This window comes from Leucopleurus acutus (genome assembly GCF_964270905.1).
Source record: "Leucopleurus acutus genome assembly, chromosome: 10".
In the NCBI taxonomy this organism is placed as follows: Eukaryota; Metazoa; Chordata; class Mammalia; order Artiodactyla; family Delphinidae; genus Leucopleurus; species Leucopleurus acutus.
In genome coordinates, this window is record NC_139153.1 from 81,225,068 (window position 1) to 81,241,668 (window position 16,601).

Here is a 16,601-nt window from a genome sequence, read left to right on the forward strand (position 1 = left end):
GGAACGCTTCGGGGAACGGTTAGGGTTAGGGTTCGGGCTACGGTTAGGGTTAGGGGACGGGGACGGTTTAGGGTCCAGGTGAGGGTAGGACAACGGTTTAGGGTGAGCATATGTGTGAGGCCACGGTTTAGTGTCAGCGTACGGGTTAGCATTATGGGACGGGTGCGGGTAAGGCTTCAGGGAAGGGTTAGGGTTTGGGTTCGGGCTAGGGTTAGGGTTAGGGGACGGAGACGGTTTAGGGTCTAGGTGAGGTTTGGACAAAAGTTTAGTGTGAGCGTACGTGTGAGGGCACGGGTTACTGTCAGCGTACGGCTTAGCATTAGGACACGGTTGAGGGCAAGGCTTCGGGGAAGGGTTAGGGTTAGGTTTCTGTCTAGGGTTAATGTTAGGGGACGGGGACGGTTTAGGGTCCAGTTTAGGTACGACAACCGTTTAGGGTGAGCGTAGGTGTGAGGGCACGTGTTAGTGTCAGCGTACGGGTTAGCATTAGGGGACGGGTGAGGGGAAGGCTTCGGGGAAGTGTTAGGGTTAGGGTTCTGGCTAGGGTTAGGGTTACGGGACGGGGACGGTTTAGGGTCCAGGTGAGGGTACCACAACGGTTTAGGGTGAGAGTAGGTGTGAGGACATGGGTTAGTGTCAGCGTACGGGTTAGCATTAGGGGACGGGCGAGGGGAAAGCTTCGGGGAAGGGTTAGGGTTAGGGTTCGGGCTACGGTTAGGGTTAGGGGACGTGGATGGTTTAGGGTCCAGTTGAGGGTACGACAACGGTTTAGGTGGAGCGTACGTGTGAGGGCGCGGGTTAGTGTGAGCGTATAGATTAGGATTAGGGGACGGGTGAGGGAAAGACTTCGGGGAAGTGTTAGGGTTAGGGTTCGGGCTAGGGTTAGGGTTAGAGGACGGGGACGGTTTAGGGTCCAGGTGAGGGTACGACAACGCTATAGGGGGAGCGTATGTGTGAGCGCGCGGGTTAGTGTGAGCGTACCGGTTAGGATTAGGGGACGGGTGAGGGGAAGGCTTTGGGGAAGGGTTAGGGTTAGGGTTCGTGCTAGGGTTAGGGTTAGGGGATGGGGACGGTTTAGGGTCCAGGTGAGGGTACGACAACGGTTTAGGGGGAGCCTACGTGTGAGGGCGCGGGTTAGTGTGAGCGTACGGGTTAGGATTAGGGGACGGGTGAGGGGAGGGCTTCGTGGAAGGGTTAGGTTTAGGGTTTTGGCTAGGGTTAGGGTTAGGGGACGGGGACGGTTTAGGGTCCAGGTGAGGGTACGACAACGCTTTAGGGGGAGCGTACGTGTGAGGGCGTGGGTTAGTGTGAGCGTACGGGTTAGGATTAGGGGACGGGTGACGGCAAGGCTTCGGGGAAGGTTTAGGGTTAGGGTTTGGGCTAGGGTTAGGGTTAGGGGACGGGGACGGTTTAGGGTCCAGGTGAGGGTACGACAACGCTTTAGGAGGAGCGAAAGTGTGAGGGCACGGGTTAGTGTGAGCGTACGGTTTAGGATTAGGGGACGGGTGAGGGGAAGGCTTCAGGGAAGGGTTAGGGTTAGGGTTCGGGCTAGGGTTTGGTTTAGGGGACGGTGACGGTATAGGGTCCAGGTGAGGGTACGACAACGTTTTAGGGGGAGCGTACGTGTGAGGGAGCGGGTTAGTGTGAGCGTACAGGTTAGGATTAGGGGACAGGTGATGGGAAGGCTTCGGGGAAGGGTTAGGGTTAGGGTTCGGGTTAGGGTTAGGGGACGGGGACGTTTTAGGGTCCAGGTGAGGGTACGAAAACGGTTTAGGGAGAGCGTACGTGTGAGGGCGTGGGTTAGTGTGAGCATACGTGTTAGGATTAGGGGATGGGTGAGGGTAAGGCTTCGGGAAAGAGTTAGGGTTAGGGTTCAGGGTAGGGTTAGGGTTAGGGGACGGGGACGGTTTAGGGTCCAGGTGAGCGTACGACAACGGTTTAGGGGGAGCGTACGTGTGAGGTCGCGGGTTAGTGTGAGCGTACGGGTTAAGGTTAGGGGACGGGTGAGGGGAAGGCTTCGGGGAACGGTTAGGGTTCGGGTTTGGGCTTGGGTTACTGTTAGGGGACGGGGACGGTTTAGGGTCCAGGTGAGGGTACGACATCGGTTTAGGGGGAGCGTACGTGTGAGGGCGTGGGTTAGTGTGAGCATACGGGTTAGGATTACGGGACGGGTGAGGGAAAGGCTTCGGGGAAGTGTTAGGGTTAGGATTCGGGCTAGGGTTAGGTTTAGGGGACGGGGACGGTTTAGGTTCCAGGTGAGGGTACGACAACGTTTTAGGGGGAGCGTACGTGTGAGGGCGTGGGTTAGTGTGAGCGTACGGGTTAAGGTTAGGGGACGGGTGAGGGGAAGGGTTAGGGTTACGGTTTGGGCTAGGGTTAGAGGTCGGGGACGGGGACGGTTTACGGTCCAGTTGCGGGTACGACAACGGTTTAGGGTGAGCGTACGTGTGAGGGCACGGGTCAGTGTGAGCGTACGGGTTAGGATTAGGGGACGGGTGAGGGGAAGGCTTCGGGGAAGGTTTAGGGTAAGGGTTCGGGCTAGGGTTAGGGTTAGGGGACGGGGACGGTTTAGGGTGCAGGTCAGGGTACGACAACGGTTTAGGGTGAGCGTATGTGTGATGGCGCGGGTTAGTGTGAGCGTACGGGTTAGGATTAGGGGACGGGTGAGGGGAAGGCTTCGGGGAAGTGTTAGGGTTCGGGTTTGGGCTAGGGTTAGGGTTAGGGGACGGGGACGGTTTAGGTTCCAGGTGAGGGTACGACAACAGTGTACGGGGAGCGTACGTGTGAGGGCGCAGTTTAGTGTGAGTGTACGGGTTAGGATTAGGGTACGAGTGAGGGAAAGGCTTCTGGGAAGTGTTAGGGTTAGGGTTCGGGATAGGGTTAGGGTTAGGGGACGGGGTCGGTTTAGAGTCCAGGTGATCGTAGGACAACAGTTTAGGGTGAGCGTACGTGTGAGGGCACGACTTAGTGTCAGCGTATGGCTTAGCATTCGGGGACGGGTGAAGGGAAGGATTCGGGGAAGGGTTAGGGTTAGGGTTTGGCTACGGTTAGGGTTAGGTGATGGGGACGGTTTAGGGTCCAGGTGAGGGAACGACAACGGTTTAGGGTGACGTACATGTGAGGACACGGGTTTGTGTTAGCGTACGGGTTAGCATTAGTGGACGGGTGAGGGTAAGGCTTCGAGGAACGGTAAGGGTTAGCGTTCGGGCTAGGGTTAGCGTTAGGGGACGGGGACAGTTTACGGTCCAGGTGAGGGTACGAGAACGGTTTACGGTGAGCGTACGTGAGAGGGCGCGGGTTAGTGTGAGGGTACGGTTTAGGATTAGGGGACGTGTGAGGGGAAAGCTTCAAGGAAGTGTTAAGGTTAGCGTTCTGGCCAGGGTTAGGCTTAGAGCACGGGGACGATTTAGGGTCCAGGTGAGTGTACGAGAACGGTTTAGGGGGAGTGTACGTGTGAGGGCGCGGGTTAGTGTGAGCGTACGGATTAGGATTAGGGGATGGGTGAGGGGAAGGCTTCGGGGAAGGGTTAGGGTTCGGGCTAGGGTTAGAGTTAGGGGACGGGGACGGTTTAGGGTCCAGGTGAGGGTACGACAACGGTTTCGGGGGAGCGTACGTGTGAGGGCGTGGGTTAGTGTGAGCGTACGGGTTAAGGTTAGGGGACGGGTGAGGGGAAGGGTTAGGGTTAGGGTTTGGGCTAGGGTTAGGGGTCGGGGACGGGGACGGTTTACGGTCCAGTTGCGGGTATGACAACGGTTTAGGGTGAGCATACGTGTGAGGGCGCGGGTCAGTGTGAGCGTACTGGTTAGAATTAGGGGACGGGTGAGGGGAAGGCTTCGGGGAAGTGTTAGGGTTAGGGTTAGGGCTAGGGTTAGGGTTAGGGGACGGGGACTGTTTAGGGTCCAGGTGAGGGTACGACAACGGTTTAGGTGGAGCGTACGTGTGAGGGCGCGGGTTAGTGTGAGCGTATGGGTTAGGATTAGGGGACGGGTGAGGGGAAGGCTTCGGGGAAGGGTTAGGGTTAGGGTTCGGGCTAGGGTTAGAGTTAGGGGACGGGGACGGTTTAGGGTCCGGGTGAGGGTACGACAACACTTTAGGGGGAACGTACGTGTGAGGGCGTGGGTTAGTGTGAGCGTACGGGTTAAGATTAGGGGACGGGTGCGGGGAAGGCTTCGGGGAAGTTTTAGGGTTAGGGTTCGGGCCAGGATTACGGTTAGGGGACGGGGACGGTTTAGGGACCAGGTGAGGGTACGACAATGCTTTAAAGGGAGCGTACGTATGAAGGCGCGGGTTAGTGTGAGCGTACGGGTTAGGATTAGGGGACAGGTGAGTGGAAGGCTTCGGGGAAGGGTTAGGGTTAGGGTTCGGGCTAGGGATAGGGTTAGTGGACAGGGACGGTTTAGGGTTCGGGTGAGGGTACGACAACCGTTTCGGGGGAGCGTACGTGTGAGGGTGCGGGTTAGTGTGAGCGTACGGGTTAGGATTATGTGACGGATGAGGGTAAGGCTTCGGGGAAGTGTTAGGGTTAGGTTTCGGGCTGGGGTTAGGGTTAGGGGATGGGGCAGTTTACGGTCCAGGTGAGGGTATGGAAACGCTTTAGGGGGAGCGTACGTGTGAGGGCGCTGGTTAGTGTGAGCGTACGGGTTAGGATTAGGGGACGGTAGAGGGGAAGGCTTCGGGAAGGGTTAGGTTTCGGGTTCGGGCTAGGGTTAGTGTTAGGGGACGGGGACGGTTTAGGGTCCAGGTGAGGGTACGACAACGGTTTAGGGGGAGCGTACGTGTGAGGGCGTGGTTTAGTGTGAGCGTACGGGTTAGGATTACGGGACGGGTGAGGGAAACGCTTCGAGGAAGCGTTAGGGTTAGGGTTCGGGCTAGGGTTAGGGTTAGGGGACGGGGAAGGTTTAGGGTCCAGGTGAGGGTACAACAACGGTTTAGTGGGAGCGAACGTGTGAGGGTGCGGGTTAGTGTGAGCGTACGGGTTACGTTTAGGTAACGGGTGAGTGTAAGGCTTCAGGGAAGGGTTAGGGTTAGGGTTCGGGCTAGGGTTAGGGCTTGGGGATGGGGACAGTTTAGGGTCCAGGTGAGGGTACGACAACGGTTTAGGGTGAGCGTACGTGTGAGGGCACGTGTTAGTGTCAGCGTACGGGTTAGCATTAGGGGACGGGTGAGGGTAAGGCTTAGGGGAAGTGTTAGGGTTAGGGTTCGGGATAGGGTTAGGGTTAGGGGACGGGGTCGGTTTAGAGTCCAGGTGATCATAGGACAACAGTTTAGGGTGAGCGTACGTGTGAGGGCACGGCTTAGTGTCAGCGTATGGCTTAGTATTCGGGGACGGGTGAAGGGAAGGATTCGGGGAAGGGTTAGGGTTAGGGTTTGGCTACGGTTAGGGTTAGGTGATGGGGATGGTTTAGGGTCCAGGTGAGGGAACGACAACGGTTTAGGGTGACGTACATGTGAGGACACGGGTTTGTGTTAGCGTACGGGTTAGCAATAGTGGACGGGTGAGGGTAAGGCTTCGAGGAACGGTAAGGTTTAGCGTTCGGGCTAGGGTTAGCGATAGGGGACGGGGACAGTTTACGGTCCAGGTGAGGGTACGAGAACGGTTTACGGTGAGCGTACGTGAGAGGGCACGGGTTAGTGTCAGCGTACGGGTTAGCATTAGGGGACGTGTGAGGGGAAGGCTTCGGGGAAGGGTTAGGGTTAGGGTTCGGGCTAAGGTTAGGGTTAGGTTTAGGGGACGGGGTCGGTTTAGAGTCCAGCTGAGGGTACGACCAAGGTTTATGGTGAGCGTACGTGTCAGGGAGCGGGTTAGTGTCAGCGTACGGCTTAGCATTAGGGGACGGGTGTGGGGAAGGCTTTGGGGAAGGGTTAGGGTTAGGGTTCAGCTTCGGTTAGGGGACGGGGACGGTTTAGGGTCCAGGTGAGGGTACGATAACGGTTTAGGGGGAGTGTACGTGTGAGGGCGCGGGTTAGTGTGAGGGTACGGTTTAGGATTACGGGACGGGTGAGGGGAAAGCTTCAAGGAAGTGTTAGGGTTAGCGTTCTGCCCAGGGTTAGGCTTAGAGCACGGGGACGATTTAGGGTCCAGGTGAGTGTACGAGAACGGTTTGGGGGAGCGTACGTGTGAGGGCACGGTTTAGTGTGAGCGTACGGATTAGGATTAGGGGACGGGTGAGGGGAAGGCTTCGGGGAAGGGTTAGGGTTCGGGCTAGGGGAAGGGTTAGGGGACGGGGACGGTTTAGGGTCCAGGTGAGAGTATTACAACGGTTTAGGAGGAGCGTATGTGTGAGGGCGCGGGTTAGTGTGAGTGTACGGGTTAGGATTAGGGGACGGTTGAGTGGAAGGCTTCGGGGAAGGATTAGGGTTCGGGCTAGGGTTAGGGTTAGGGGACGGTGACGGTATAGGGTCCAGGTGAGGGTACGACAACGGTTTAGGGGGAGCGTACGTGTGAGGGAGCGGGTTAGTGTGAGCGTACAGGTTAGGATTAGGGGACGGGTGATGGGAAGGCTTCGGGGAAGGGTTAGGGTTAGGGTTCGGGTTAGGGTTAGGGGACGGGGACGGTTTAGGGTCCAGGTGAGGGTACGAAAACGGTTTAGGGAGAGCGTACGTGTGAGGGCGTGGGTTATTGTGAGCATACGGGTTAGGATTAGGGGACGGGTGAGGGTAAGGCTTCGGGAAAGAGTTAGGGTTAGGGTTCAGGGTAGGGTTAGGGTTAGGGGACAGGGACGGTTTAGGGTCCAGGTGAGGGTACGACAACGCTTTAGGGGGAGCGTACGTGTGAGGGCGCGGGTTAGTGTGAGCGTATGGGTTAGGATTAGGGCACGGGTGAGGGGAAGGCTTCGGGGAAGGGTTAGGTTTAGGGTTCGGGCTAGGGTTCGGGTTACGGGACGGGGACGGTTTAGGGTCCAGGTGAGGGTATGACAACACTTTAGGGGGAGCGTACGTGTGAGGGCGCGGTTTAGTGTGAGCGTACGGGTTAGGATTAGGGGACGGGTGAGGCGAAGGCTTCGGGGAAGCGTTAGGTTTAGGGTTCGGGCTAGGGTTAGGGTTAGGGGACGGTGACGGTTTAGGGTCCAGGTGAGGTTACGACAACGGTTTAGGGGGAGCGTACGTGTGAGTGCACGGGTTAGTGTGAGCGTACGGGTTAGGATTAGGGGACGGTTGAGGGGAAGGTTTCGGGGAAGGGTTAGGGTTAGGGTTCGGGCTAAAGTTATGGTTAGGGGAAGGGGACGGTTTAAGGTCCAGTTGAGGGTACGACAACGCTTTAGTGGGAGCGTACGTGTGAGGGCGCGGGTTCGTGTGAGCGTACGGGTTAGGATTAGCGGACGGGTGAGGGGAAGGCTTCGGGGAAGGGTTAGGGTTAGGGTTCAGGCTAGGGTTAGAGTTAGGGGACGGGGAAGGTTTAGGGTCCAAGTGAGGGTACGACAACGGTTTAGGGGGAGCGTACGTGTGAGGGCGTGGGTTAGTGTGAGCATACGGGTTAGGATTAGGGGACGGGTGAGGGGAAGGCTTTGGGGAAGGGTTAGGGTTAGGGTTCGGGCTGGGTTAGGGTTAGGGAACGGGGACGGTTTAGGGTCCAGGTGAGGGTACGACAACGGTTTAGGGGGAGCGTACGTGTGAGGGCGCGAGTTAGTGTGAGCGTACGGATTAGGATTAGGGGACGGGTGAGGGGAAGGCTTCGGGGAAGTGTTAGTGTTAGGGTTCGGGCTAGGGTTAGGTTTAGGGGACAGGGACGGTTTAGGGTCCGCATCAGGGTATGACAACGGTTTACGGGGAGCGTACGTGTGAGGGCATGGGTTAGTGTTAGCGTACGGGTTAGGATTAGGTGACGGGTGAGGGGAAGGCTTCGTGGAAGTGTTAGTGTTATGGTTCGGGTAGGGTTAGTGTTAGGGGACGGGGACGGTTTAGGGTCCAGGTGAGGGTACGACAACGGTTTAGGGGGAGCGTACGTGTGAGGGCGCGGGTTAGGGTGAGCGTACGGGTTAGGAATAGGGGACGGGTGAGGGGAATGCTTCGCGGAAGTGTTAGGGTTCGGGCTACGGTTAGGGTTAGGGGACGGGGACGGTTTAGGGTCCAGGTGAGGGTACGACAACGGTTTAGGGGGAGCGTACGTGTGAGGGCGCAGGTTAGTGTGAGCATACGGGTTAGGATTAGGAGACGGGTGAGGGTTAGGGTTCGGGGAAGGGTTAGGGTTAGGGTTCGGGCTAGGGTTAGCGTTAGGGGACGGGGGTGGTTTAGGTTCCAGGTGAGTGTACGACAACGGTTTAGGGGGAGCGTACGTGTGAGGGCGCGGGTTAGTGTGAGCGTACGGGTTAGGATTAGGGGACGGGTGAGGGGAAGGCTTCAGGGAAGCGTTAGGGTTAGGGTTCGGGCTAGGGTTATGGTTAGGAGAAAGGGACGGTTTAGGGTCCAGGTGAGGGTACTACAACGGTTTAGGGGCAGCGTACGTGTGAGGGCGCAGGTTAGTGTGAGCGTACGGGTTAGGATTAGGGGACGGGTGAGGGGAAGGCTTCGGGGAAGTGTTAGGGTTAGGGTTCGGGCTACGGTTAGGGTTAGGGGACGGGGACGGTTTAAGTTCCAGGTGAGGGTACGAGAACAGTTTAGGGGGAGCGTACGTGTGAGCGCATGGGTTAGTGTGAGCGTACGGGTTAATATTAGGTGACGGTTGAGGGGAAGGCTTCAGGGAGGGGTTAGGGTTAGGGTTCGGGCTAGGGTTAGGGTTAGGGGATTGGGACGGTTTAGGGTCCAGTTGAGGGTACGACAACGGTTTAGGGGGAGAGTACGTGTGAGGGCGTGGGTTAGTGTGAGCGTATGGGTTAGGATTAGGGGACGGGTGAGGGAAAGGCTTCGGGGAAGGGTTAGGGTTAGGGTTCGGGCTAGGGTTAGGGTTAGGGGACGGGGACGGTTTAGGGTCCAGGTGAGGGTACGAAAACGGTTTAGGGGGAGCGTACGTGTGAGGGCGCAGTTTAGTGTGAGCGTACGGGTTAGGATTATGGGACGGGTGAGGGGAAGGCTTCGGGGAAGGGTTAGGGTTAGGGTTCGGGCTAGGGTTAGTGTTAGGGTACGGGGACGCTTTAGGGTCCGGGTGAGGGTACGACAACGGTTTAGGGGGAGCGTACGTCTGAGGGCGCGGCTTAGTGTGAGCGTACGGGTTAGGATTAGGGGACGGGTGAGGGGAAGGCTTCGGGGAAGGGTTAGGGTTAGGGTTCGGGCTAGGGTTAGGGTTAGGGGACGGGGACGGTTTAGGGTCCATTAGAGGGTACGACAACGCTTTAGGGGGAGCGTACGTGTGAGGGCGCGGTTTAGTGTGAGCGTACGGGATAGGATTAGGGGACGGGTGAGTGGAAGGCTTCGGGGAAGTTTTAGGGTTCGGGCTAGGGTTAGGGTTAGGGGACGGGGACGGTTTAGGGTCCAGGTGAGGGTACGACAACGCTTTAGGGGGAGCGTACGTGTGAGGGCGCGGGTTAGTGTGAGCGTACTGGTTAGAATTAGGTGACGGGTGAGGGGAAGGCTTCGGGGAAGGGTTAGGGTTAAGGTTCGGGCTAGGGTTAGCGTTAGGGGACGGGGACGGTGTAGGGTCCAGGTGAGGGTACGCAACGGTTTAGGGGGATCATACGTGTGAGGGCTCGGGTTCGTGTGAGCGTACGGGTTAGGATTAGGGGACGGGTGAGGGGAAGGCTTCGGGGAAGAGTTAGTGTTAGGGTTCGGGCTAGGGTTAGGGTTAGGGGACAGGGACGGTTTAGGGTCCGCATCAGGGTACGACAACGGTTTACGGGGAGCGTACGTGTGAGGGCATGGGTTAGTGTTAGCGTACGGGTTAGGATTAGGGTACGGGTGAGGGGAAGGCTTCGTGGAAGGGTTAGTGTTATGGTTCGGGTAGGGTTAGTGTTAGGGGACGGGGACGGTTTAGGGTCCAGGTGAGGGTACGACAACGGTTTGGGGGGAGCGTACGTCTGAGGGCGCGGGTTAGGGTGAGCGTACGGGTTAGGAATAGGGGACGGGTGAGGGGAAGGCTTCGCGTAAGTGTTAGGGTTCGGGCTAGGGTTAGGGTTAGGGAACGGGGATGGTTTAGGGTCCAGGTGAGGGTACGACAACGGTTTAGGGGGAGCGTACGTGTGAGGGCGCGTGTTAGTGTGAGCGTACGGTTTAGGATTAGGGGACGGGTGAGGGTAAGGCTTCGGGGAAGTGTAAGGGCTAGGGTTCGGGCTCGGGTTAGGGTTAGGGGAAGGGGACGGGTTAGGGTCCAGGTGAGGGTACGACAACGATTTAGGCGGAACGTACGTGTGAGGGCTCAGGTTAGTGTGAGCGTACGGGTTAGGATTAGGTGACGGGTGAGGGTAAGGCTTCGGGGAAGGGTTAGGGTTAGGGTTCGGGCTAGGGTTTTGTTAGGGAATGGGGACGGTTTAGGGTGCAGGTGAGGGTACGACAAAGGTTTAGGGGGAGCGTACGTGTGAGGGCGCAGGTTAGTGTGAGCATACGGGTTAGGATTAGGAGACGGGTGAGGGTAAGGGTTCGGGGAAGGGTTAAGGTTAGGGTTCGGGTTAGGGTTAGCGTTAGGGGACGGGGACGGTTTAGGGTCCAGGTGAGGGTACGACAACGGTTTAGGGGGGGCGTACGTGTGAGGGCGCGGGTTAGGGTGAGCGTACGGGTTAGGATTAGGGGACGGGTGAGGGAAAGGCTTCGGGGAAGGGTTAGGGTTCGGGCTAGGGTTAGGGTTAGGGGACGGGGACGGTTTAGGGTCCAGGTGACGGTACGACAACGGTTTAGGGGGAGCGTACGTGTGAGGGCGCGGGTTAGTGTGAGCGTACGAGTTAGGATTAGGGGACGGGTGAGGGGAAGGCTTCGGGGAAGGGTTAGGGTTAGGTTTCGGGCTAGGGATATGGTTAGGGGACAGGGACGGTTTAGGTTCCGGGTGAGGGTACGACAACGGTTTCGGGGGAGCGTACGTGTGAGGGCGCTGGTTAGTGTGAGCGTACGGGTTAGGATTAGCGGACGGGTGAGGGGAAGGGTTCGGGCTAGGGTTAGGGTTAGGGGACGGGGACGGTTTAGGGTCCAGGTGAGGGTACGACAACGGTTCAGGGGGAGCGTACGTGTGAGTGCGCGGGTTAGTGTGAGCGTACGGGTAAGGATTATGGGACGGGTGAGCGGAAGGCTTCGGGGAAGGGTTAGGGTTAAGGTTCGGGCTAGGGTTTTGTTAGGGGATGGGGACGGTTTAGGGTGCAGGTGAGGGTACGACAACGGTTTAGGGGGAGCGTACGTGTGAGGGCGCAGGTTAGTGTGAGCATACGGGTTACGATTAGGAGACGGGTGAGGGTAAGGGTTCGGGGAAGTGTTAGGGTTAGGGTTCGGGCTAGGGTTAGCGTTAGGGGACGGGGACGGTTTAGGGTCCAGGTGAGGGTACGACAACGGTTTAGGGGGGGCGTACGTGTGAGGGCGCGGGTTAGGGTGAGCGTACGGGTTAGGATTAGGGGACGGGTGAGGGGATGGCTTCGGGGAAGAGTTAGTGTTAGGGTTCGGGCTAGGGTTAGGGTTAGGGGACAGGGACGGTTTAGGGTCTGCATGAGGGTACGACAACGGTTTACGGGGAGCGAACGTGTGAGGGCATGGGTTAGTGTTAGCGTACAGGTTAGGATTAGGTGACGGGTGAGGGGAAGGCTTCGTGGAAGGGCTAGGGTTATGTTTCGGGCTAGGGTTAGGGTTAGGGGACGGGGACGGTTTAGGGTCCAGGTGAGTGTACGATAACGGTTTAGGTGGAGCGTATGTGTGAGGGCGCGGGTTTGGGTGAGCGTACGGGTTAGGAATAGAGGACGGGTGAGGGGAAGGCTTCGGGAAAGAGTTAGTGTTAGGGTTCGGGCTAGGGTTAGGATTAGGGGACGGGGACGGTTTAGGGTCCAGGTGAGGTACGACAACGGTTTACGGGGAACGTACGTGTGAGGGCGCGGGTTAGTGTGAGCGTACGGATTAGGATTAGGGTACGGGTGAGGGGAAGGCTTCAGGGAAGTGTTAGGGTTAGGGTTCGGGCTAGGGTTATGGTTAGGGGAAAGGGACGGTTTAGGGTCCAGGTGAGGGTACGACAACGGTTTAGGAGCAGCGTACGTGTGAGGGCGCGGGTTAGTGTGAGCGTACTTGTTAGGATTACGGGACGGGTGAGGGGAAGGCTTCGGGGAAGTGTTAGGGTTAGGGTTCGGGCTAGGGTTAGGCTTAGGGGACGGGGACGGTTTAAGGTCCAGGTGAGGGTACGACAACGGTTTAGGGGGAGCGTACGTGTGAGCGCATGGGTTAGTGTGAGCGAACGGGTTAATATAAGGTGACGGTTGAGGCGAAGGCTTCAGGGAGGGGTTAGGGTTAGGGTTCGGGCTAGGGTTAGGTTTAGGGGACGGGGACGATTTAGTGTCCAGGTGAGGGTACGACAACTGTTTAGGGGGAGCGTACGAGTGATGGCGCGGGTTAGTGTGAGCATACGGGTAAGGATTAGGGGACGGGTGAGGGGAAGGCTTCGGGGAAGGGTTAGGGTTACGGTTTGGGCTAGGGTTACGGTTAGGGGACGGGGACGGTTTAGGGTCCAGGTGAGGGTACGACAAAGCTTTAGGGGGAGCGAAAGTGTGAGGGCACGGGTTAGTGTGAGCGTACGGTTTAGGATTAGGGGACGGGTGAGGGGAAGGCTTCGGGGAAGGGTTAGGGTTAGGGTTCCGGCTAGGGTTAAGGTTAGGGGACGGGGATGGTTTAGGGCCCAGTTGAGGGTACGACAACGGTTTAGGGGGAGCGTACGTGTGAGGGCACGGGTTAATGTGAGCGTACGGTTTAGGATTAGTGGACGTATGAGGGTAAGGCTTCGGAGAAGGGTTAGGGTTAGGGTTCGGGCTAGGGTTAGGGTTAGGGGACGGGGACGGTTTAGGGTCCAGGTGAGGGTACGACAGCGGTTGAGAAGGAGCGAAAGTGTGAGGGTGCGGGTTAGTGTGAGCGTACGGGTTAGGATTAGGGTACGTGTGAGGGAAACGCTTCAGGGAAGGGTTAGGGTTAGGGTTCGGGCTAGGGTTAGGGTTAGGGGATGGGGACAGTTTAGGGTCCAGGTGAGGGTACGACAAAGTCTTAGGGGGAGTGTACGTGTGAGGGCGCGGGTTAGTGTGAGCGTACGGTTTAGGATTAGGGGACGGGTGAGGGGAAGGCTTCAGGGAAGTGTTAGTGTTAGGGTTCAGGCCAGGTTTAGGCTTAGAGCACGGGGACGATTTAGGGTCCAGCTGTGGGTACGACAACGGTTTAGGGGGAGCGTACGTGTGAGGGCGCGGGTTAGTGTGAGCGTACGGATTAGGATTAGGGGACGGGTGAGGGTAAGGCTTCAGGGAACTGTTAGGGTTAGGGTTCTGACCAGGGTTAGGCTTAGAGCACAGGGACGATTTAGGGTCCAGCTGAGGGTACGACAAGGGTTTAGGGGGAGTGTACGCATGAGGGGGCGGGTTAGTGTGAGCGTACGGATTAGGATTAGGGGACGGGTGAGGGGAAGGCTTCGGAAAAGGGTTAGGGTTATGGTTCGGGCTAGGGTTAGGGTTAGGGGACGGGGACGGTTTAGGGTCCAGATGAGGGTACGACAACGCTTTAGGGGGAGCGAACGTGTGAGGGCGCGGGTTAGTGTGAGCGTACGGTTTAGGATTAGGGGACGGGTGAGTGTAAGGCTTCGGGGAAGGGTTAGGGTTAGGGTTCGGGCTAGGGTTAGGGTAAGGGGACGGGGACGGTTTAGGGTCCAGGCGAGGGTACGACAACGGTTTAGGGGGAGCGTACGTGTGAGGGCACGGATTAGTGTGAGCATTCGGGTTACGATCAGGGGACCGTAAGGGAAAGGCTTCGGGGAAGTGTTAGGGACAGGGTTCGGGCTAGGATTAGGGTTAGGGGACGGGGACGGTTTAGGGTCCAGTTGAGGGTACGACAACGCTTTAGGGGGAGCGTACGTGTGAGGGCGCGGGTTAGTGTGAGCGTACGGGTTAGGATTAGTGGACGGGTGAGGGGAAGGCTTCAGGAAAGGGTTAGGGTTAGGGTTCGGGCTACGGTTAGGGTTAGGGGACGGGGACGCTTTAGGGTCCAGGTGAGGGTATGACAACGGTTTAGGAGGAGCGTATGGGTGAGGACGCGGGTTAGTGTGAGCGTACGGGTTAGGATTAGGGGACGGGTGAGGGGAAGGCTTCGGGGAAGGGTTAGGGTTAGTGTTCGGGCTAGGGTTAGGGTTAAGGGACGGGGACAGTTTAGGGTCCAGTGAGGGTACGACAACGGTTTAGGGGGAGCGTACGTGTGAGGGCGTGGGTTACATTGAGCGTGCGGGTTAGGATTAGGGGACGGGTGAGGGGAAGGCTTCGGGGAAGGGTTAGGTTTAGGGTTCGGGGTAGGGTTAGGGTTAAGGGACGGGGACGCTTTAGGGTCCAGGTGAGGGTACGACAACGGTTTAGGGGGAGCGTACGTGTGAGGGCGAGGTTTAGTGTGAGCGTACGGGTTAGGATTAGGGGACAGGTAAGGGGAAGGCTTCGGGGAAGGGTTAGGGTTAAGGTTCGGGCTAGGGTTAGGATTAGGGGACGGGGACGGTTTAGGGTCCAGGAGAGGGTACGACAACGGTTTAGGGGGAGCGTACGTGTGAAGGCGCGGGTTAGTGTGAGCGTACGGGTTAGGATTAGGGGACGTGTGAGGGGAAGGCTTCGGGGAAGGGTTAGGGTTAGGGTTCGGGCTAGGGTTAGGGTTAGGGGATGGGGACGGTTTAGGGTCTAGGCGAGGGTATGACAACGGTTTAGGGGGAGCGAACGTGTGAGGGCGCGTTTTAGTGTGAGGATACGGGTTAGGATTAGGGGACGGGTGAGGGGAAGGCTTCGGGGAAGTGTTAGGGTTACGGTTCGGGCTAGGCTTAGGGTTAGGGGACGGGGACGGTTTAGGGTCTAGGTGAGGGTACGAAAACGGTTTAGGGGGAGCGTACGTGTGAGGGCGTGGGTTAGTGTGAGCGTACGTGTAAGGATTAGGGGACGGGTGAGGGGAAGGCTTCAGGGAAGTGTTAGGGTTAGGGTTCTGGCCAGGGTTAGGCTTACAGCACGGGGACTATTTAGGATCCAGGTGAGTGTACGAGAACGGTTTAGGGGGAGCGTACGTGTGAGGATGCAGGTTAGTGTGATCGTACGGGTTAGGATTAGGGGACGGATGAGGGGAAGGCTTCAGGGAAGGGTTAGGGTTGGGTTTGGGCTAGGGTTAAGGTTAGGGGACGGGGACGGTTTAGGGTCCAGTTACGGGTACGACAGAGGTTTAGGGGGAACGTATGTGTGAGGGAGCGGGTTAGTGTGAGCATACGGGTTAGGATTAGGGGACGGGTGAGGGTAAGGCTTCGGGGAAGGGTTAGGGTTAGGGTTCGGGCTAGGGTTAGGGTTAGGGGACGGGGACGGTTTAGGGTCCAGGTGAGGGTACGACAACGGTTGAGGGGGAGTGTACGTGTGAGGGCGCAGGTTAGTGTGAGCGTACGGTTTAGGATTAGGAGACGGGTGAGGGTAAGGCTTCGGTGAAGAGTTAGTGTTAGGATTCGGGCTAGGGTTAGGGTTAGGGGACGGGGACGGTTTAGGGTCCCGGTGAGGGTACGGCAACGGTTTAGGGGGGGCGTACGTGTGAGGGCGCGGGTTAGGGTGAGCGTACGGGTTAGGATTAGGGGACGGGTGAGGGGATGGCTTCGGGGAAGAGTTAGTGTTAGGGTTCGGGCGAGGGTTAGGGTTAGGGGACAGGGACGGTTTAGGGTCTGCATGAGGGTACGACAACGGTTTACGGGGAGCGAACGTGTGAGGGCGTGGGTTAGTGTGAGCGTACGGGTTAGGATTAGGGGACGGGTGAGGGAAAGGCTTCGGGGAAGGGTTGGGGTTCGGGCTAGGGTTAGGGTTAGGGGACGGGGACGGTTTAGGGTCCAGGTGACGGTACGACAACGGTTTAGGGGGAGCGTACGTGTGAGGGCGCGGGTTAGTGTGAGCGTACGAGTTAGGATTAGGGGACGGGTGAGGGGAAGGCTTCGGGGAAGGGTTAGGGTTAGGTTTCGGGCTAGGGATATGGTTAGGGGACAGGGACGGTTTAGGGTCCGGGTGAGGGTACGACAACGGTTTCGGGGGAGCGTACGTGTGAGGGCGCTGGTTAGTGTGAGCGTACGGGTTAGGATTAGCGGACGGGTGAGGGGAAGGGTTCGGGCTAGCGTTAGGGTTAGGGGACGGGGACGGTTTAGGGTCCAGGTGAGGGTACGACAACGGTTCAGGGGGAGCGTACGTGTGAGTGCGCGGGTTAGTGTGAGCGTACGGGTTACAATTAGGGGAAGGTTGAGGGAAAGGCTTCGGGGAAGGGTTCGGGTTAGGGTTTAGGTTAGGGTTAGGGGACGGGGACGGTTTAGGGTCCAGGTGAGGGTACGACAACGCTTTAGGGGGAGCGTACGAGTGAGGTCGCGGGTTAGTGTGAGCGTACGGGTAAGGATTATGGGACGGGTGAGCGGAAGGCTTCGGGGAAGGGTTAGGGTTAAGGTTCGGGCTAGGGTTTTGTTAGGGGATGGGGACGGTTTAGGGTGCAGGTGAGGGTACGACAACGGTTTAGGGGGAGCGTACGTGTGAGGGCGCAGG